Raw genomic sequence first — 23,482 nt, 5'->3', positions numbered from 1 at the left:
ATGTTTAAAGAAAAGAGGTAGCTATGGCATAGTGAAAGGACCATTGGCTTCAGACCAAACACAACTGGGCTTGAAGGCTGGCACATTCACTTATTGAATAAATGGAAAAGTTAATATTAATATTTAATTTTGAGCAAATTTCTTAAATTATCTTAAACTTTTTTTCTTATATGAAAATAATGGTGTGAAAATTAATATTTATGTTAATATATTTAAAGTCTCTGGCACAATGCCTAATACATAGTAGAAGCTCAACAAATAGTAGGTACGCTAATTAACTATTTTTTCAATTACAGTTAACATACAATATAGTAGCTACCCTACTTTTAAAAATCAATGGCTCCCCATTGCACTCAAATGAACATGAATGGTTCCAAAAATCTTTCATGATCTGGTGCCCCTTATCTCTTATGACTTTATCTTGTAATTTATCCCTCTTGTACTGCCCTGACAGTTTCTAAGTTGAAGTATGTGGACCCAGAGGAGGTATAGCAGACCCTTTTTGTGCCTTACCTATATCCTCCAGGCCTTACCACTGTGGTGTGCAACAGCCAATTCTAAATGGCAACATCTACATCTCTTTGGGGTCTTTCTCCAAAGTTGCAGAAGGTCACTCAGTTTGTTTATGCAAAAAGCCAGAGATGTTGGAGATTTGATGCCTCCAAGGGATCAGCCTTCAACCAATGACTGAGAGTTGTTATATACCCCAGTTATATCATAGCTCAGGAGAGATTAGTCTGAGACATCTGTCAATGACTGTGAATTTTTGGAGATTTTACCCCTCCTGCAAACTAGCAGTTTAACCTGCCACAGTTTCATGGATGCTGGCTGAAGATAAGAATTCTGGATCTGAGACCAAAGACTTCATTACTGCACAGCAGGCAGCATGAGCCTCATGTTCTCATTGGTTTCCTTTCACATGCAAATCCCATGGGGGTCATGTGAAGTGGTCCAGGTGGACGGTATGCACACAGTGGGTCTATGTCATAGCTGAAGGACCCCAAGTTTAGAAACCGCTAATCTTATAAGGGCTGTTGGGCAAACCTACCTAACCTTTGTCCCAGAGAAAGACATTATCTTTATTATCCGGGTCAGGAAACATCTGTCCTCTGCCCTTGGATGGGAATATTATTTCTATATTCCAAGGGTGTTTGCTATGCAAACATCCTTGAAAAGATAGGACTTAACAAAATCTGTCACAATATATGTAGAAACATCATGGAGAATTGTCTCCCAACAGCATGCCCACTAACATCATCACACTTCCACAGCAGGACTGAGCTCCATAGTGCTTACTCACTTGATAATGTTTCCTTGATTGGCCTCTTTCCCTTCTCTGCCTCATTTCTCCACTCTCTAACAGAGATCACCTCCCAAATAAATGGTTTGCAGATACCTGAACAAAATTGGAATGCCATTGGAAAGAAATGAGAAAATGAATGGGGGATCAGTGACCAAAAAGTCTACTACCTTACATTTCTCCTGCAGGAGTTAGAAGCATTTACTTTGGGTATTATAGTTGAGCTAGCCCAAGAGACTAAACAGAGCTTTGTATCTTGTATTAATTCAAAATACACTGTTTTAATTGAAATGAGTCTTGCAGTGTTTCCTGAGCAACTGATTAAATTACCTCATTGGCATCATTAGACTGCTAAGAAATTCATTGGTCCCAATCATTATCCAATAAGATGACCCTCTCAAGGAAGAGGATGGACTTATGACATATTCTCATATATATATTCAGAATAGAATTTGGTGACCATGTTATCACTCATGAGAAAACAAGATTTATTTCATCATTTGAATCAGGAGGATGTCCCTTACTTTTAAACCACAATGGTAGAAGTCACTTTAACTGCACATACATAAGATCCTGAAACACTATGTTTTTAGTGGATAGCAGTAGTTCTAGGCACAAACAAAAATAAGGATGCTTTCAGTTTGTTTTCCCATCTGTCATCTAGCTTTCTTGACTTTCGACTTTTATCCTTTTTACATCCTTAGGTTTTAGTTGTTTAAATGGCAAGGTCTGTTCTAGAAAGAGCCGCATTATTGTATCTATAAAACTGCTCAAGGACAATGCTCTTCTAGTCCATTCTTCCTCAAAGTGTGTGATCTCTGGACCAACATCATCAGCATCATCTGGAATGAAGATTCTCCAGCCCCATCCCAGACCTATTGAATCAAAATCTGTGGGGGTAAGGCTCAGCCACTCTTTAACAAGTCTTCCAGATGATTCTGACCCACACTTAAATGTTAGAAACACTACTCTGGAGTCTATCCCAAAGTCCCAACACTGGTAAGAAATTCCTGATGGCTTCTAAGTCAAGGAAACCAACTACCAGAAGCCTGATCATACAAACTGAAGTAACTTCAAAGCCAGCCAGGCTTCAAATGTGCTGAGGGTGAGTTGCCTCAGAAATTATATTCTGAAGTCTATAAACTAGAACGTGGACATTGAATCATCCAGTTTTTGTCTCCTTCCTGTAATGAGAACTTTTAGTTGTTTTGGTTTTAGTTTTGGTGTTTGGGCCTTCTTTTGTGTTTTAGAAATGTGACATTATCTTCATTTCATAAAGTGACATTCATGTCTTCAAAAAGGTCTTTCCCAATTAACCCCATCCTCCTTTGATGTGGCATTTTACTTATGACTCCATGTCCTATTAATATTTGAATATTCATTTTGCATGGCAATAATCTGCATTCAATCCACGTACTTTGAAAATATTCTCTGAGTAGGTTACATTCATCTGTCAGACTGGAGCTCATGAGCACAGACCATGATCTTTTTCTCATCTCCTCACAATCTATTTGGCCCCCATGCCTATGTCTGTTAATGCTGTGGCAACCAAACAGTGATATCTGTGTGTTGGCACCACAAGTCTTTTAAAAAAATAACTTAAAAGAATGAAAATCAACTATTTGGTTGTCCTCAATTGTGTATCCAGGATCAGGTTTCTCCAAATTCCCTACCATCTTCACAGTGCCTGGCCCTCATCATTAACAAAGAACAAAAAAACACTTAAGAACTCAAGGAGGTCAATTTTCTTCCAACTGACTAGCTAGAAAGAAACATCCACTCCTCTGTGGTGGCCACACTCTAAAATCTAGGTGTTGGGCCTCAGTTCCCCTGCCAGGAACTGGACCTCTATGGATGCCAGGTATTGGATGAAGATATGAGCAGTTGTAGGCATATAGGAGAGACTTTACTGCAGAACAAGTAGCCATCGCTAGCAAGGAGCTGTCAGACAAAACAGTTCTTCAAAGTAGCTCTACAAAGCAGCTTTGCACCAGCTGGTCAGCAACACATCTCTATACCAACTTAGACAAAAGAAGCTTCTTGCCAAATAGTGACATCAGTATAAGGTCACAGAAAGGTATGCCTGAGCAGTGTGTAAAGTAAAACTGCTATGTCATTTCCTTTGCACATGCGTGTGGCAAATGGCCTTGAACATCCGGTGTACTCTGATTAGGGTTCCCATACTAGGTCACAGCCACAAAGGGTGACCAACTATCTCGGTTTGCCCAAGTATGAGGAGTTTCTCAGGACACAGTACTTTCAGTGCTAAATCCAGGACAGTTCTGGGTAAATTGGTTTCATTGGTCACCCTCACTAAAGCATCTAATTCAGATAACAATTTTAAAATTTAGTAGGTTCTCCTTTTACAACATACCCTGCCCACTGCTGAAACCAAATAGCTAACAAGACAAGGCCATACTCAGACCTTCCCAAATCCTCCAATGCCAACACCCTCTATAGTAGCCCTGGGCAAAGTTATACAGTGTACAAAATGCTCATCTTAAAGCTTTCTTCACATTCCTGCCCTTTGTGTGGCCCCAGTTTTCTGAGCTTTCCACCTCTTGACTCTTTCTCCCCTCCCCCACAATCTTGCCTATAGGAGATTTTATCTACATGAAGTTACAAAGCATTGGTTCTCAAACCTCACCACTCATTTGAATAATTTAGGCTGCTTTTTAAAAGCACTAATGACTGAATCCTACCATTTGAGATTCAGATTTAATTGATCTCAGGCATATCCAGTCATCGGTATTTTTTAAAAAGCTCCCTTGATAATTCTAATCAGCAGCTAGGATTGAGAACCACTCATTTGAAGCACTTGTTCTCAAATGTGTCTGCACATTGGAATTGCCTGGGAAGCTTTAAAAAATACTTATGTCTGGTCCTACCTCCAGAGAGTCTTATTTAATTGGTTTGGGGCACAGTCTAGACTTCTAGATTGGCAAAAACTTTCCAATAGTTTCTAATATGCAGCCAAGTTTGAGAATCATTGATGCCACCTTGCCACTCAAAGTGTAGTCTACCCACCAGCAACTTTGACCCCACCTGGAAGCTTACTAAAACATAGACTCATGGGCTTCACCTTAGACCTACTGAAACCAAATCTGAAGTTTAACAAGACGTCCCAGATGATTCATAATCATGTTAAAGTGTGAGAAGCTCTGGTCTAGAGTGGTACCCCCTCTCAGAGCATTTAACAAGAACTAGAACTTTGACCAAAAGAAGAGGGCTCTCTAGCAAGAATTTTAGGCATCAGACAGAAAGCATTTTGGTAAAAGGAGGGTTTCCCCAGTCCCCTGAGTCATGTTTCCAGAAGCAGTCACCTACTCCTCCTACTCATAAGAACATTATGGTGTTATTGAATGTCAGCTGAAGATATACATCTGGCTATGAATCAGCCAAGGGGAAAATAGATGCTGTGGAGGGCTGTCACTGGTATGGGTGCTTCCTGGAAATGGCTGGCAGGAACTGGAGCTAATATTAAAGTTATCCAGGGGCACTGTTATTTTTTAAAAGAAATATTTGAGAAAGATGGGCTTTGTCTCGCATAGAAAGCAAAGAGTATGATGAGGCAGGATGATGCCACAAAGAAATAGCATTATAGAGATATATTGGTGGGCAAGTTAGCAAATCTTCTGTGCCTAATATATTGAACACTACAAATGAGAGCCTAAGCAAAAAACAAACAAACAAAAAAACAACATGGTAATGATCTTACTTAGTTTAATGATGATTAAACGTTAATTAGTTTAATTTCTTTGTTTCATTCTTAGCAGTCAGAGTTGAGGGGCTCCCAAATGTCTGAGCTGCATGTCCATTATATTGCAGTCTCACTCACTCCTTCTCTATTTAGAGTTATTCAGAATTACACCCCATTACCCAAATGGAGCTGAGGGGTGAAAATGAAAAGCACTGCTCTGAATCACCTCCAATGGCTTTAGTCTAAAAGACCCCATAAAGGAGTAAGTGACAGCCAAGTTTTCTGTGGAACCAGGAACAGGGAAAGATGTCTACAGAACTGAATATGCCACCAAATTTGGTCTTTGGGGGAGCCCTCCTTATAGGTTAAGTACACAAATTCTTGTACTCTAGATCCCAATAATAGGATAGTTAACACATTCATTCCATGATCTTCAGTAGCTCAGTGTTATCCAAGAGGAAAAGGCCAACTCTGAAATAGTCAAACAGGGGGCGGCCTGGTGAATCACAGCAGTGTGTGCAATTCCACATGGATTTCACAAGGAGCAAAGGCAGAATGAACTCCAAATACACAAGAATCCAAGAAACGATGGACACCACATTGGAGCTACCAGTGATAACTTGAAGGCAGAATAGTTTAAAAATCAAGGTTAGGGGCCACAAAGGACAGACCCATCAGTTTGAATGCATCTATTTAAATATATTTTACTTGGCAATGACTATGAATTCAAACTCTTTTTATAGCAACACAATAATGCAAACAGTTTATATTAGCATGATCATCTCTGGGGAGCTTTTTAACTCCACCCCAGACCTGCTAAATCAAAATCTTCATTTTATAAAAATCCCCAGGTGATTTATATGTTCATGGATGTTTAAGAAACACTGGTCTAGAACAGTGATTATCAATCCTGGCTGTGTATTTGAATTACCTGGGGAGGTTCTCAATCTTGCAGCTATCCAGGCCCCACTCCAAACTAATTAAAGCAGTCTTTGGGAATGGGACCTAGGCACCCCTGTGTTTTAAAAGCTCCCCAGGTATTTCTGATGGGTAGTCAATTCTGAAAGCTGCTGACAGGATATGTAGGATAAGGAGCAGGGCTGTTTTTCAGGATATGTCATTCTCTCTCTCTCTCTCTCTCTCTCTCTCTCTCTCTCTCTTTCTCTCTTTCTCGGTGAAATATTGGCATCGTGGCATCATAAGTATGTTTATTAAATTTACAATAAAAATTAAAGTGCTTTTTGTTAAGCAGACACATGGGTATGATATGAACCTGTGTCCCTGCATATTATCTTTTCATGCCTCCTCAATAGAGCCAAAAATTGTGTCCTATTTGCTCTACCTAGAATGCTCTGTGTGACCTTGAATAAGTCACCCTCTCTGAGCCTTGGTTTGGTTTTCTCTCAAATATATATAACCTTATATACTTTTTATCATATAATCTAAGTGATTATATGATAAAAAGGAATAGGGGGACCAACTGTCCTGGTTTTAGCACTGAAAGTCCCCTATCCTAGGACAACTCTCAGTCATGGACAAAACAGGGTGGTTGGTTACTCTAAGACCGATATGAATCACCTAAACATACCTAGGGGCCTTTACTAATCTAAGAGTGTACCTGGCTCCACATTGCAGGCCTTGTTAAGGAAAGATTAAAATTTCTACGCCAATCTGAAATGCAAATAATGCAAATGTGAAACCTACCACTTTTCTCCTGAACCAGGAGAGGCCCTGAGAAAGAGGAAACAGTGTTTGGGAGTCTTGTGGAAATCTGATTAGCCATATCAGTTTTTATAGACTCAGATCCAGCCTAGAAGGCAAAGACCAGGGTTTAAAAGATATAAGATCCTGGCAGGTAATAATGTTAACAAAATAAAGAATCCCCTGCAGCCTGGAGAACCATTAGTAGGAAATTGTAAAGCATTAAAAAAAAAAAAAACTACAGAAAGTTTCCAGTCATGCAGAAAAAGAAGTCATAAGCTTCACATTTGTTTCAAGCATGTCTCCCAGGTGGAATGAGATAATGATCTGAAAAGCACAAGTTAGTCCCTTGGCTCTCAAGGGTAGTGGTGGTGGGGGGGTGTACAGGAAGCCATAGATCTTTGCAACTCTAAAGAAAAGGTGTCTTTAGGTGAATTATTATTCAACAAACCACGCTATGGATTTCCAGTAAGACCTGTGGAAGAAATCTCTGCAAGCTAGGTCTACAGACTCTCATAATCCAATGACACTGTTTTGAGCATAGTTTCTCATTGCAGTCCTGAAAGCAAACCTAGTCTTGATTTGTAAAGCAAAAATTCTGACCTTGCTTAGACTATTATAGTAACCTCCCAAGGCATACACTGTGTCAACTCCTCCCTCCCTTTTATCTATTGTCTGATCTGTAGGTCCAACTGACACCACCACTCTTGCTAAAATTCCTTAATTGGCCACCTATTGTCCTCAAGGTAAAGACTCAAACTCAATATGGCCTCATCTCTTATCTCACTTTCCCACATACTCCTCGTGGCCAGACAGACACAGTAATCAGTCAGATTAATCCTCAGTTGTTTGGGTAAGCTTTCTCTACCTTTACCCACCCCCAACCCCCAACCCGACAAAGGCTGGATCTCTCATATGTATTATCATAACACCCTATTCCTTCCTTCTGGGAACTTCAAAATCCATAATTACACATTTGTATGTGAATATTTTATTAATATTTCTCTTCCCATGGACTACAGGACTGCATTAGCACAGAAGTGGTGTGTTCTTTCCCTTTTGTATGCCATATTTGTATCAACATATTGCCACACAGTAGGTACTCCATAAATGTTTGTTGAAGGAAGAGAAGAAAGGAGAGGAGGAGGAACAGAGGGAGAAGGTTAGAGATAATAGTATTTTTATACTTTGTAGGGGGAAATGTGCTTTAACAGAAAACTATTCATTGTCTAGAGCAGGATGAGAAAACATTTTCTATAAGAGCCAAATAGCAAATATTTCCAGCTTTGCAGGGCATAAGGTCTCTGTGGCAACTATTCAACGCTGTCTTCGTAGTGTTAAAGCTGCCACAGACAATACACAAATGAAGTGTGTTCTAATAAAGCTTTGTTTAGATACTGAAATTTGAATTTTATAAAATTTTCACATACCACAAACTATCATTCTGCTTTTGATTTTTTTAACCATTTTAAACTCACAGCCATGCAAAAAAACAGGCTGTGGCTAGGATTTTATTCTGGAAATAAATTGCACACTCTTCCAGGTTATCTGATCCTGATTCTTTGGAGTTAGTCTACAAGTCCCCAAGTGTGGATAACTGGTAGAAATGCAAACTTATGTTTTCTATAGACATTCATAGGCATGCCAATGAATTTTGTCTGAGTAGTGGGACAAGTGCTGCCACCCCACCAAAAAAAAAAAAAAAAAAAAAAAAAAAACCACAAAAGCCAACTTTGCAAACTTTTCAAATTTGTTTCAGCATTCCTGTACTCAATATAAATTTGTACTTTTATGACTTCTCCTTGGACTTCTTTATTTTCTCTAATTTAATTAATGAGTTAAGCTTAACACCTTTATTTTATTTTAACACCTCCATTTTATATATGTATGAGAGTGATGTTTTCACCTTTTAAAAAATATCTCTTAATATGTTTACCCAACTGTCCCTTCCTGACACATTAAGACCTGTGATAGAACCTATAGTAAATTCTGTGGACTCCTTCTAAATACACCCCTATGCTGAGGTGAAAACCCATAGTCTCTCTTTATTAATGTCTTAATGTGCCTCATTTCTTTATACCCCCTTATGTCAGAAAGTAAAGAATTTCAAGAAAATATATCCATAGGGAAAATGAAGTTGAGAAAGAAAGGTTGAATCTAAGAATGAGCTTAGTACACAAAATACTATGGTGAGAGGTGGGCCATAAATTAAACTCTCAATTATCGAGAAATAGACACAGAGAAGAAATACAATCAGTTAAGCTTCCTGCCTAGTGTCCATGAGATAAAAATAGACTAGGAGGCTCAGGGGAATGAAGAGTTGTTCTGGATCACAAAGATGAGAAGTTTCTCCTTGGGTTCTCACAAAGCAGCAGCTTCTACAACCCTCCAATTATTATTTGTTGAGCTCTTACTAGGCTCAGGCCCAGTTTTATTTTTAATTATAGTTGACATACAGTATTATATTAGTTTCAGGTGATTAGACATTTATATACCTTATAAAGTTTTAAGCATTTAAGAAGTTTGTAGGCCTGTCACTCATGCCATTATTTTAGGAAATTTCTTAGCCAAAAAATGAGACCTAATCTAATTAATTGCTTTTTTGTCTAAGATAGTGAAAGAAAGATTGAGAATGCCAAAGGACAAATATAAAAGAGTTTTTCAATCAAGTCTATATTTTCTGATCAAAATAATAGTAAGGGAAAATCAGATATTAACCACACTGGATTCACAGCCAACTAGTCTTTCCCTCAAATAAACTGTTTGAAAAGTACTCACCCTGAAGAAATATGCTACCTTAGGAGAAGTGACAAAGGCAGGCTTGTCAATGGGCAATCTCCCAGGGGAGTCACAGAGGTGGGCAAACTTTTTGACTCGAGGGCCACAATGGGTTCTTAAACTGGACCAGAGGGCCGGAACAAAAGCATGGATGGAGTGTTTGTGTGAACTAATATAAATTCAAAGTAAAGGAGTGGAGGGGAGAGCAAGAGAACTGGATAGAACAGCCGGATCCGGCCTGCAGGCTGTAGTTTGCCAACAGCTGCACTAGAATTATCAGGTTCATCTCCAAAATCAGGCTTACTTTCTGTTTTGTACACATCTACACACAATAATCTAATCTGCCCTTGTTGTAATTTGTATAAATCCACTTGAAAATAGAAAGGCCTAAATTTTGCAGTCCAGTGGTCTCCTGGGGGTAATCTTACCTAATAATAGACAAACATGTAAATTGACCACACCTCCGCTACGCCACCAGCCAATCAGGAGTGATATGCAAATTAACCCAACAAAGATGGCGGTTAATTTGCATACACAGGCGCTGAGTGACGGGGTGGTGGGGTGGGACACTTGCGTCGTCACCATGGCGACAACGCGGGCGTTCTGCCCCACCCCCGGTCTCTCAGGGCCTCTGGGCAGCATGGGAAGGCGTGGCTGGAGCAGAAAGAGGCGGCTCTGGGGCCTTAGTGGAAAGGGGCTGGGCTGGAGTGGAAAGGCGGTGCCAGCAGCCAGGGAAAGGAAAGCCCATTCTGGCACGAATCTTCATGCATCGGGCTTCTAGTTAAGACTATATTTTACCAAATAAATGAAGAATTATTATTTACCAAATGGTCCAAAAACTCCCCACTTCCACCTCCTGCCCTTCAACATATAATGTAGGACTTTTCCAAGTCACAAATATCTTCTATAAATCTTGCTTGCTTCTCTCCACACATTTTTTAATTTGGTTTTTAAAATAGGTAATACAGTCTTATGGGCCAGTCTAACGACCCGTCGATTGGTCACTATGACGCGCACTGACAACTAGGGGGCAGATGCTCAATGCAGGAGCTGCCCCCTGGTGGTCAGTGAGTTCCTACAGCTGGAGCACCGCTCAGCTGACCAACGGGCGCCAGACGCTGGGCTCAAGGCTGGCAAGCACTGCTGCAGTGGTGGGAGCCTCTCCTGCCTCTGCAGCAGCGCTACTGAGTGGTAAGTGGCGACGCCACAGCGGGGCCCGGGGTGATGAGTGGGAGTGGCGCCCGGCCTGGGCTCTGGCTCTTCCCCGGCTGCCTGCCACTTTGCGCACTACTATATCCCTGGGGGATGTCGGACTGCCAATTTCGGACCGATAGGTGGGGATCTGGCCGAAACTGGCAGTCCAACATCCCTTGAGGGGTCCCAGATTGCAAGAGGCCAGGCTGAGGGACCCCAACAGTGCAGGAATCCATGCACCGGGCCTCTAGTATAAATATAAAGGGTCTGCACAAAGGGGTTCCTTGGTGGTGATAAGACAATTCTGTACCTTGATTATGACTGTAAGTACATCAGTCTATACATGAGGTAAAATTGCACAAAACTACACACACACAAATGAGTTTATGTAAAATTGATGAAAACTGAATGAGGTCAGTAGTCTAGTTAACAGTAATGTATCAATGTCTGTTTCCTGGGTTTGATATTATGCTACAGTCATATAAAATGTCACCATTGGGGGAAGCTAGGTGAAGGGGTCATGGGACTCCACATTTTTGCAACACTGTGAGTCTAGAATTAATTCAGGAAATTTTTTTTTTGTTTTATAAAGCAATCCATAAAGGGCTTATGGTGTGAGTCTATTCCATTCCTCCACTCTCCCAGTTTTCAAAACATACATTCCTATCCAGGAAACCAGTACCCCTAGTTCCTTGCAGATTCATCCAGCGTTTTCTTTTCTTTATATCACCAAATATGAATGCATATTCTTATCCTCCTCTTTTTTTGTTTTGTTTGTTTTTTTATTTTTATTTTTTATTGATTTCAGAGAGGTAAGGAGGAGGAAGAAAGATATAGACACATCAATGTTGAGAGAGAATCATGGATCAGCTGCCTCCTGCATGCCCCCTACTGGGGATCGAGCCCACAACTGGGTCATGTGTCCTTGACTGGAATCAAACCTGGGACCTTTCAGTCCATAGGCCAATGCTCTATCCACTGAGCCAACCAACTAGGGCTTTGTTGTTTGTTTTCTGTTAATCCTCCTCTGAGGGTATTTTTCCATTGATTTTTAGAGAGAGTGAAAGGGACTGGGAGACACACAGAGAGAGAAACATCTATGTGAGAGAGACACATTGATTGGTTGCCTCCCACATGCGCCCCGACCAAGGCCAGGGATTGAGCCTGCAACAAAGTACATGCCTTTGACAGGAATCGAACCCACGACCCTTAGGTCTGTGGGCCAACACTCCCACCACAGAGCCAAATAGGCTAGGGCTCTTATCTTCCTCTTTTACAAAACATGTACACATTTTACACTGTTCTACACTTTGCTTTTTTTACCTAACACTATATCTTGGTGCACATTCTATATTGCATTTAAGAGATTTTTCTTCATTCTTTGTACAGCTATGAAATATTCCACTGTATTAATGTGCCATAATTTATGTAACTAGTCCCCCATCAATATACCATTGGATTATTTCCAATAGTTTTGGTTTTACAGTTTATTGAGGTATGATTATATTGTACCTATAAAAAGGAACAACAGACTACACATTTGAAGTGTGCAATTTGATAACTTATAGCATGTGTATACACTCACAAAACCGACCACAATCAAGATTATGATCACTTAGGTTGCTTCCATAGCTTCACAATTGTAAATAATGCTGCAATGAACATAGGGGTGCATATATTTTTTAATTAATTTTTTTATTCAGATAAATACCCAGAAGTGGAATTGCTTGATCATATGGGAGCTCTATTTTTAATTTTTTTGAGGAATTTCCGTACTGTTTTCCATAGTGGCTGCACTAGTTTACAATTCCAACAGTGTACTAGGGTTTCCTTTTCCTATGGATAACTGATTTTGACAAAGGTATAGAAGCTATTCTTTTCCTGGAACAATTGTATATCCACATGCAAAAGCAATCTTAGGCAGATTTATAAAAAAAATGCTATAATGCATAAACTTGAACATATACCATTCCACATGTGTGCAATTATTTTTAAAAAATGAATTGCTAAAATTCCAACAAGGTGTTAGATAAGTATTAAATGACAGCAAGCTTGAGATTCTTCTTCCAGATGAGTTCTTGGTGTTAGTATATCCTATGTTGTCAGTTGAGTGTAAAACAATATGCTTTAACAGTCACATGGGTGGATAGTAGGGATTAACATCTTATGAAAGTTGAAGAGTTGAATAGGCCAAGGGACTCCTAATGGTTAGGGCCAGCATTCTTCTTTAGAAATAATATTGGGTCACCACTAACTCACAGAGAGGAGACAAAAAGATCAGCAATTCTAGACCACAATAAATTAATCCAGAAAATATTTAAAGCATGTGATGAAATTCTATTCTGGCTTTAAAAAAATTCTAGCCAAAACCGGTTTGGCTCAGTGGATAGAGCGTCGGCCTGCGGACTGAAAGGTCCCGGGTTCGATTCCGGTCAAGGGCATGTACCTTGGTTGCGGGCACATCCTCAGTGGGAGGTGTGCAGGAGGCAGCTGATCGATGTTTCTCTCTCATCAATGTTTCTAGCTCTCTATCCCTCTCCCTTCCTCTCTGTGAAATATCAATAAAATATATTTAAAAAAAAAATTCTAAACCATTTTGGACAGAGAACCTTAGAATGCTTAAGATTGAGCAATATGATTTCCTATAATCTTCACTACAAACAGGTTTTGAAATGTATGCCTAGGTATCAGGGCTGATTTGCAATATAATTTGTTACATATAAATCAGTTAAATATTGGCTAACTGCTATCATAAATGATCTTTTTTTTTTCAAAAGAGTCACCTATAGTTCTTTGACTGATCAATAATTAGATGGTAGGGCCAAGAGTTTATCAAGGTCCCTTTATGACACTAAATCCAGCAGGAATGCTTATTTGTATGTATGTACATGATAGTTAAAAATAAGAAAAATGGATATGTTTTTATGTTTTATTGATCTTAGAAAGGGAGGAAGGAAGAGAGAGAGAAAAAAACACCTTATGAGAGAGAAACATTTATAAGCTGCCTCCCACATGCCCCCCAGCTAGGGATTGAACCCGCAACCTAGGTATGTGCCCTGACTGGGAATCAAACCCATGACCTTCCAGTGCCCAGTTTGACACTCCAACCAACTGAGCCACACTAGCCAGGGCGATGTGTTTTTTATTTTGAAAAAAGTTTGATTGGTGGATTTTTGTACAAGAACTCCATGTTAATTGTAGAAACAATTAAAAAGGAAAAAAAAAATCACTTGCAATCCCACTTTTCCAAAAAGTTTTGTCCTGGTTCTAAAATTAATCTTACTTCTACTAATAACAAGGAGAAAGTTTTGCATATGTTACTGTACTTTTATTTTCTTAACATGTTATTTGTAGAATTGGGTGAATTTCTGTTCTTCTTAGTGAGGGACGCTCAAATAGAGTGGTTCTTCACAATGACTGCACATTGAAGTCACCTGGAGAGCTTTAAAAAGTGCTGATGCCTGAGTCCCATATACTGTATACTCTGATGTGTTTGGCCTGGGGTGTAATCTTGGCATCAGAAGTTTTAAAACTCCCCAATAGGTCCTAATGTACAAGAAAAATTGAGAACCACTGGTCTGAATATAAAGGAAGAGTCTGCTACAAGTTGAATTGTGTTCCCCCCAAAATTCATGTCAATGTCCTAAACCCCAGTACCACAAACTGTAACCTTATTTTGAAATAAATTTGTTATATATGTAATTAGTTAAGATGAAGTCATACTGAAGTAGAATGGGTCTCTAATTCAATATGAATACTGTCTTTGCTAGTATAAAGGGGAGAATTTGAGCACAGACACACACAGGGAGAACACCATATAAAAATTGGAGGTATACTGCCACAAGGCAAAGGACTATCAGAAGCTGGGAGAGAAACCCTAGAAACCCGTGCTTTCAAAGGAAGCATGGCCCTGCTGACATCCTTGATCTCAGACTTCCAGCCTCCAGAACTGTGAGACAATCAATTTCTGTTTTTTAAACCACTCAATTTGTGGCGCTTTGTTATGGCAGCCCTAGCAAGGTAATACATATGTATAATCACTTTCAGTAGCATCTCTCCTGATAAGCATGTGACATTAACTTGGTGGTGTGACTAAGTAAACGGCAAGAATAGAGTTATGGGAGGCACCCAAACTGGAAACATTTTATCACATGTCCACACAGGAATTAAACGGATCTATTTCTGGCAAATCATCACCTCCCAAAGGCTTACATTTCCCGGATTGGTCACCATCTATACACTGTATTGACTCCCCTGTAAATTTTTAAGAAATTCTTACTGGCTAGTTGCCATGGTCATGCCCACAGCAAGTGTGAAAACCTAAAGACTGCCCCCAATCTATGACAAGAGGCCATCTGAGAATGATTCAAGGCAGAAGCTGCTGACAAGTAGAAGTCTGAGTAAAGCTACAGCAAAGTAACATTCACATATTCCCCACCTTTTGGCTTTATCACATAATCACAAACTCTTAGACTAGACTGCCAAGATATTTTGTTACAGTCTTGCAAAAGTTTGAGGTGAATGCAGGTGCAAGGGGTTCAACTGCGACTATTTTATGGTGAATTAAGTTCCCTGAAGATTTGTTTGTGGCATGTAAAAAATATATAATTCTATAGCCATTTATACCTACCTTCCAGAATTCATTCTTTTATGTGATTTAATGATAAATTTAAATTATTTTAAAAGCTATTTAAGTCACATATTTTTAAATGACATCTGGCCTGCATGAAGACAGACCCTCCAGATTCCCATGAAAATGTCTATGAAAATGCAAGAAGAATACTCACATACCATAAAAAAAAAAACCCTAAAATTGGCAGAACGCTTATTGTTGTAGCTAAGTACAAAACAGATGGATCTCAGGGGAAAAAATAAGAAAAAAGGCAACTGGTACCCTATCCATGCTTTCCTCACAAAATAAAACAGTCCCACCTGCCAGAAAGATTTTTTAAAAAGACTCAGATTCTTTTTCCCACAGTTTGATCTATTCCACCCAAGATGCAATATTGTCTGTGATTGGCTATCTTAGCTGGGGAGTGGGAGTGGAGTATAGTTTCAGGTTAAGGACCCAATGTAAAGGTTGCCAACTGCTATGTGTAGCCATACTGTTTATACTTTCGGCTGGATTCATGTACCCAGGTGGACCCACTGTGAGCCAGGACTCCATTTATTACCTGGTGTCATACACCCCTATACAAATATGTGGAGGCCATGATGATACTTAGGTCCTGGAGTATCTTTGTCAACTAGGACTCTGTATCAAACGTCTCTGGGAAGATCTTAGTATTCCCCTTTCCTCCATGCATGATTACTCAAGGAAATGTCCATACGATTTTTAGGGAAGAACTTGGAGAATTACTGCTGTATAGTGCGATGATGTGGTCATTATGAAAATGCAGTCTTCAGTCAATTCATTCTGGGTCTAAGAACTGGCTTGGGTCTAGAAACTAGTCATAGAATTGTGATTTCCCATATGTTGTTAACCTCAGCCCAATTTGTCCAAAATCACGAGCTTAGATGTGGAGAAGCCAGGATTTGAACCAGGTAATAAGATGCCAGAGTGAGTGCTTTTATGTTCCCATACATAACTTAATCTCCAGTGGTAGGATTTTAGGCATCAGGTGTGTTTCTTGGGGGGTCCACTTTAAATTTAAGTCTTTTTTGTTGAAAGTATTACAGATGTCCCCCTTTGTCCCCATTGACCCCTTCTAGCCTCTTGCAACTGATCATCCATTCTTGTGTGATTATATATGTTCAGCAATACCAAGGGTGGCTGCCTGTATATGTTGCCTCTAAAAATGTCATGTTCTATTAGCCATCTCCATAGATCCTTGCAAATCAGGGTCCCCTGGCTGCCGTTCTGAACTTGCTGGCCATTGTAATCATTATGCCCACGTTTGCCTCTGTTGGTTAAGCATTGCCATCTTGCCTCTACTATTCTTGGACCCTATCATCCCTATTGGTACTAGGGAGCCAGGTCTTAACAGCATTTCCTACTATCAGCTCTGGCCTACATTAAGCTATTCAGTGATGGGTACCTCTTTTGCCAGTGCACTCCTTATTGCCTTGGAAAATAGGTTCCTCCTAAGGAACATAGTCAGTTGGTGGGCAGAATTCTAAGATGGTCCCCAAGATTCCCACTCTCCGACTTAGCAATTATACAGCTCCAGCCTGCCGGGGACTGCCAGTACTCCACCTTCCACCATGATGAGGTCCTCACTGCCATTCATCAGCTGAGTAGTCCAACTTCAGAATCCTATTTTTAGAGTCTGTTTCTAGGACCACTCCTGCTACCAACTGTCTTAGGTTGGGATTCCTAGAAACGGAAGCTGTGACAGGGGTTGTTCTCCACAGGATTTATAGAGGGAGAGCCCTTATGAGAAAGTGAGTGGAGCAGGCTAGGAAAGAAGTAAAACAGCTAAGCAAGGATGTAGTCCCAGTTGGAAACTCGTTTTGGCCTGACCCACAGGGAGCTCTGAAGCATAAATGGCACCACAGACCTGGCCCCACCTTAAAGAAAGGGAGCCAGCTTTTTATAGCCTTAAGTCAGTTAGTCATTGGCGATGGGATTCCCCTATTAGTGCATGAGGAGAATAATCTCCATAGAAAGGTGCTTCCTGCTAAGCAAATTTACTGCAGAAGGATCAACTGAGAAGCTGATAGCAGGCAGCACTCAAAATAGCTAGGGAATGGATGTATCAGCTGGCAGAGGAGATCCTAGTGGGGCACTGCCTAACCCCTCCATCATCTCAGTTTTGAGCATCCTACTTTGAAAAATCACATGCAAGATCTGCCCCCATAACTCCCTTACTTTTGAAACCATCTCCTATTACCCTTTTTACCTTCAGCTACACTGACTTCCTTGCTGCTCCTCAAACTGGTCAGTGTGGTTCCACCTCCGAGCTTTTCCACTTACTGCTCTCTTTGTTTGGAATATTTTTCCTCCACATCTTGGCACAAATAGCTCCCTCACATCACCTTCTCAGTAAAGCCTATCCTAATCAGCCCACTTAAATTGTAAACCAACCCCAGAACTCCCTATTCCTTTTTCTTGCTTTGTTTTTCTCAATTGTACTTCTTACCACTATCTGACATTCTATATGTTTTACCCCCCACAACTAGAGTGTTAGATCTGTAAGGGTAGAAACTGTTTCTATTTGCTACTATATTTCTTAGAACAGTGCATGTTGTTATAGATAGTAAATTTTTGATGGATTAATTAACTAGTTAATTAATATATTTTAATGAAATGATAAAAGAAAACCTCTTTTTCATGAATTACTCTAAAGTTGAAAGCAATGGTTCTCAGACTGGAGTGTACATCAGAATCACCTGGAGGGCTTGTTAAGTCAAAGACCTCTGAGTCCTTCCTCCAGAGTTTCTAATTCAGTAGGTCTGGGATGGTGCCCCAAAATTTGCATCTCTAACAAGCTCATAGATGCTGCTGCTACTTCTGGTTCAGTGACCAAATGAGAACCACTGGTGTAAAGACAATGGATGAAATGCATGATGTGAAAAATCTTAAAAATCGGTACGGATTTCTCACAACTTCAAAAACTAATAATAGGTAAATGCACTTTTCCAGAATTTGCCTTTGGTAAGTTATAATCACATTTTAAAGTTTCTTTAGCCCTGGCCAGTTTGGCTTAGTGGATAGAGCAGCCATGGGCAAACTACGGCCCGCAGGCTGGATCCGGCCTGTTCGGCTGTTCTATCCGGCCCGCGGAGCCGAATGAGCGGAGGGTTCTCTTGCTCTCCCCTCCGCTCCTTTACTTTGAATTTATATTAGTTCACACAAACACTCCATCCATGCTTTTGTTCCGGCCCTCCGGTCCAGTTTAAGAACCCATTGTGGCCCTCGAGTCAAAAAGTTTGCTCACCCCTGGGATAGAGCATCCGACTGTGGACCAAAGGGTCCCAGGTTTGATTCCAGTAAAGGGCAAATACCTCACTTGTAGGCTCCTCCCTGGCCCCGGCTCTGGTCAGGGCACGTGCAGGAGGCAACCAATCAATGTGTTTCTCTCACATTGATGTTTCTGTCTTTTCCTTCCACTCTCTGAAAAAAATCAATGGACAAAAATAAGGACACATATGTAATACCTTAATCAATAAAGAAAAAAAATAATAATAATATCCTTGGATGAGGATTTAAAAAAGAAAAAAATTTTTAAATGAAGTTTCTTTAAATTTTTTACACATGAATCACAGTAATTGGGTCAACCAATAAATTATTTACAAAGATTTAAATAATATTTTTAAATGCTTATATTTCGCCCTGGCCAGTGTGGCTGAGTTGTTTGAGCATTGTCCCATGCACCAAAAGGTTTGATTTCTAGTCAGAGCACATGTCCAGGTTGTGGGTTCGGTTCCTGGTTAGGGTTCATAAGGGAGACAACCAATTGATGTTGCTCATATCGATGTTTTTCTCTCTTCCTTTCCCTTCTTCTTACTCTAAAATCAATATATATATGTATATATACATATATATATATATATATATATATATGCTTATGTTAAAAAGAAAGTAAAATTTAATACATACAAATTTAATGTCATCTATGTAAAATAAGCATAGAAAGAAATTCATCAATATAACTATGATTTTCTTTGGTTAATGGAATTATTATAAGACTTTTTGTTTACCACTTTTTATTTTTCTATAATAAGCATATATTACTTTAATAATCAGGAAGGTCAAATATATTTTTATTTCAAAAGTTAAGGTTTATCTTTTGAGAAAGGATAAAGAGTCAAAGATAGAAGGCAAGAAGATAGTCAGAAAACTATCCAAAATGATAATAACAAGTATTGGTTACACCTAAACTGTCATATTGTCTAATTAAATATGAATTATTTCAGTCATAAATATCCAAAAGACTTATAATAGCAACTCATGTTTAATTATCATTGAGTAAGTTTATCCCCATCCCCCCAAATAGTTTTTTTTAAGAAATATGAATCCACTAGAGGCCTGGTGCACAAAATTCGTGCACAGGGGGTCCCTCAGCCCAGCCTGCACCCTCTCCAATCTGGGATCCCTAGAGGAATATCCGACTACCAGGATCGGGCCTAAACGGGCAGTTGGACATCCCTCTCACAATCCAGGACTGCTGGCTCCCAACTGCTCACCTGCCTGCCTTCCTGATTACCCCTAACCACTTCTGCCTGCCAGCCAGATCACCCCCCTAACCACTCCCCTGCCAGCCTGATTGATGCCTAACTGCTCCCCTGCCAGCCTGTTTGCCCTAACTGCCCTCCCTTGCAGGCCTGGTCACCCTTAACTGCCCTCCCCTGAAGGCCTGGTCACCCCTAACTGCCCTCCCCTGCAGGCCTGGTACCCCCCAACTGCTCTCCCCTGCAGGCCTTGGTCCTCCCCAACTGCCTTCCCCTGTAGGCTTAATCACCCCCAACTTCCCTCCTCTGTTGGCCTGGTCACCCTTAACTGCCCTTCCCTGCAGGCTTGATTGCCCCCAACTGCCCTCCCTTGAAGACCTGGTCCCTCCCAACTGCCCTCCCCTGCTGGCCATCTTGTGGTGGCCATCTTGTGTCCATATGGGGGCAGGATATTTGACCACATGAGGGCAGCCATCTTGTGTGTTGGAGTGATGGTCAATCTGCATATTACTCTTTTATTAGATAGGATAGAGGTCTGGTGCACAGGTGGGGGCCAGCTGGTTTGTCCTGAAGGGTGTCCTGGACCAGGGTGGGGGTTCCCTTGGGGCGTGGGGCAGACTGGGCGAGGGGCCTGTGGTGGTTTGCAGGCTGGCCACGCCCCTGGCAACCCAAGCGGAGGACCTGGTATCTGGGATTTATTTATCTTCTACAATTGAAATTTTGTAGCCTTGAGCGGAGCCAAGCCTTCTGCTTGCTCCGTGGCAGCAGCCATTTCTGTTGGGATTTATTTATCTTCTATAATTAAAACTTTGTAGCCTTAAGCGGAGGCCAAAGCAGGCCAGGGCTGCAGAAGCTTGGCTTCCTCCATCGCCAGGGGCAACCCTAGCCTCCTACTCTCTCCAGCTCCGTGGCTGCCGCCATTTCTGTTGGGATTTATTTATCTTCTATAATTGAAACTTTGCGGCCTGGAGTGGAGGCCTGGGCTGGCAAGGGCAGGCGGAAAGCTTGGCTTCCTCCATTGCCGGGGAAACCCAAGCCTCTCTCCTGCTCTCTGTGGCCACAGCCATCTTGGTTGGGTTTATTTGCATATTCGCTCCTGATTGGCTTGTGGGAGTGGCTTGTGGGCATGGCTTGTGGGTGTAGCAGAGGTATGGTCAATTTGCATATTACTCTTTTATTAGATAGGATTGCTTGTTCTCACAACTCCAAAACATGAAAGCTACATATACAGCTGTTTAAAATAACTCAGCTTTTTAAAAACTGGTGGCTCAGTTGGTTGTAGCGTCATCCTGTACACCAAAAGGTTGAGGGTTCCTTTCCCAGCAGGGGCGTGTATAGGAGATAACTTATGGATGTTTCTCTCTCTCTTGGTCTCTCTGTCTCTCTCTCTTTCTCTCTCTCTCTCTTCCTCTCCCTCTCTAAAATCAATAAACATATCCTCAGTTGAGGATTTAAATAAATAAATAACAAAAATAAAAACACATTAGGGCATGTTTTAGAAGCTGCTCCTCAGGTCTGCCTAAGTGGCTTTTCTGATCTGTGCTGAAGTCTCTAGGAAGATTCTAGTGTCAACTCAGGAGTGGCCAGGTCCTCATAAAATTTTCATTTTAAAACAGCTGTATGTAAATAATAAAATAAAATATCTAAATACCTTAATTAGGATTACATTTGCAAAATTCCCTTGTTGGTTTTCCATTTAATGATTTTGTGAAAATATTTTTGGTTATGTACAAAATGAAAGGAACTAGGAGGCTAATTACCATGAAATTCCAGTTTCTCTCTAGGATGAATACAAGGTGACTTGTTTTAAAGTAACTCAAAAGAAGGTTATGCAATGTTATACAGGCTGTCTTAATGGAATCATTCTATTTCATAAAGATGTTTTATAAAATATTCATAAAAGTGTGATACCTAGGGAAATGATAGTGCATCTGGTTTTAAAAACATGAAAATTAGCAAACTAATTTCAATTAGTTTAGAGAATAAGTGCATTGAAATTGTATTCATGTAAATATGACTTTAGAAACATGTAAATATTCTGTAAAACAAAGTTAAATTTAAAAGTAATTACTAAAACATTCTAAAGTAAAATGACATGAATGGACATGACTATTTATCCAGCTGGTGTTATAACATGGACAAAGAACAAATATTCCACGTGGTGAAGGACTGGGGAGGGGTTAGGAGTGGGGAGGAGGGGAGTCATGGGGGAGAGAAAGGGGAGACATCTAAAATACTTTCAACAATAAGGATAAATTTTTTTAAATAAAGTAAAATATATATAAAATAAAATTTTAAAATAAATAATAATTTGACTCTGAATCCCTAACAAGATATAGCCTCATTTTTACTTTTATTTTATTTATTTATTATTTTTATTTTTTAATCTTTGTTGTTGAAAATATTACATATATCCCCTTTTCCCCCATTGACCTCTTCCAGCCTGCCCCTGTCACCCACCCCAGGCCTTCACCGCCCCATTATCTGTGTCCATAGGTTATGCATATATAGATACAAGTTCCTTGAGTGATCTCTTTCCACCCACCCACCCCTGCCTTCCCTTTGAGATTCTTCAGTCTGTTCCATGCTTCTATGTCTATGGATCTATTTTGTTCATACATTTATTTTGTTCATTAGGTTCCACATATGAGTGATACTTGTCCTTCTCTGACTGGCCAAAATTGCTTAGCATGATACTCTCCAGGTCCCTCCATGCTGTCTCAAAGGGTAAGAGATCCTTCTTTTTTATTGCTGCATAGTTTTCCATGATGTAAATGTACCACAGCTTTTTATCCACTCATCTACTGATGGGCACTTGGGCTGTTTCCAGATCTTAGCTATTGTAAATTGTGCTGCTATGAACATAGGGGTGCATACATTCTTTCTGATTGGTGTCGCAGGTTTCTTAGGATATATTCCTAGAAGTGGGATCACTGGGTCAAATGGCAGTTCCATATTTAAATTTTTGAGGAAACTCCATACTGTTTTCCATAATGGCAGCACCAGTCTGCATTCCCACCAGCAATGTACTAGGGTTCCCTTTTCTCCACATCCTCGCCAGAACTTGGCATTTGTTGATTGTTGGTAGTAGCCATTCTGACAGATGTGAGGTGATACCTCATTGTCCTTTTAATTTGAATCTCTCAGATGATTAGTGACTTTGAGCATTTTTTTCAAGTTTCTTGGCCATTTGTATGTCCCCTTTGGAGAAGTGTCTATTTAGGTTCCTTGCCCATTTTTTCTTATTTTTTTTTTATTGATTTCAGAGAGAAAGGGAGAGGGAGCGAGAGATAGAAACATCAATGATGAGAGAGAATCATGGATCAGCTGCCTCCTGCACGCCGCCCACTGGGGATCGAATCCACAACCTGGGCATGTGCCCTGACCGGGAATCAAACTTGGACCTCCCGGTTCATAGGACTACACTCAACCACTGAGTCACGCCAGCCGGGCACTCATTTTTTAATTGGATCGTTTGTCTTCCTTTTGTTAAGTTGTATGAGTTCATTATATATTTTGGATATTAACACTTTATCAGATGTATCTTTGGCAAATATATTCTCCCATACAGTGGGCTCCCTTTTCATTTTGTTGATGGTTTCTTTTGCTGTGCAGCTTTTTATTTTGATGGAGTCCCATTTGTTTATTTTCTTCTTAGTTTCCTTTGCCCTAGGAGAAGTATCCACAAACATATT

The 23,482-nt window shown here is 40.3% G+C and overlaps 1 long non-coding RNA gene across 1 annotated transcript in view; it reads left to right on the top strand.

Annotated features, from left to right (window-relative positions):
- The window catches only part of LOC308239253, a 262,573-nt gene extending 240,076 nt beyond the window's left edge, over positions 1-22,497 (top strand). Inside the window, exon 3 of the long non-coding RNA XR_013959723.1 lies at positions 22,425-22,497. This is a non-coding gene — a long non-coding RNA (uncharacterized lncRNA). The remainder of the gene's footprint in view (positions 1-22,424) is intronic.
- Positions 22,498-23,482: the final 985 nt, after the last annotated feature.

This window comes from Plecotus auritus (assembly GCF_963455305.1).
Source record: "Plecotus auritus genome assembly, chromosome: X".
Lineage (NCBI taxonomy): Eukaryota > Metazoa > Chordata > Mammalia > Chiroptera > Vespertilionidae > Plecotus > Plecotus auritus.
Note: the sequence above shows the minus strand (reverse complement) of the source record. Positions and strands in the feature narration are given on the sequence as shown.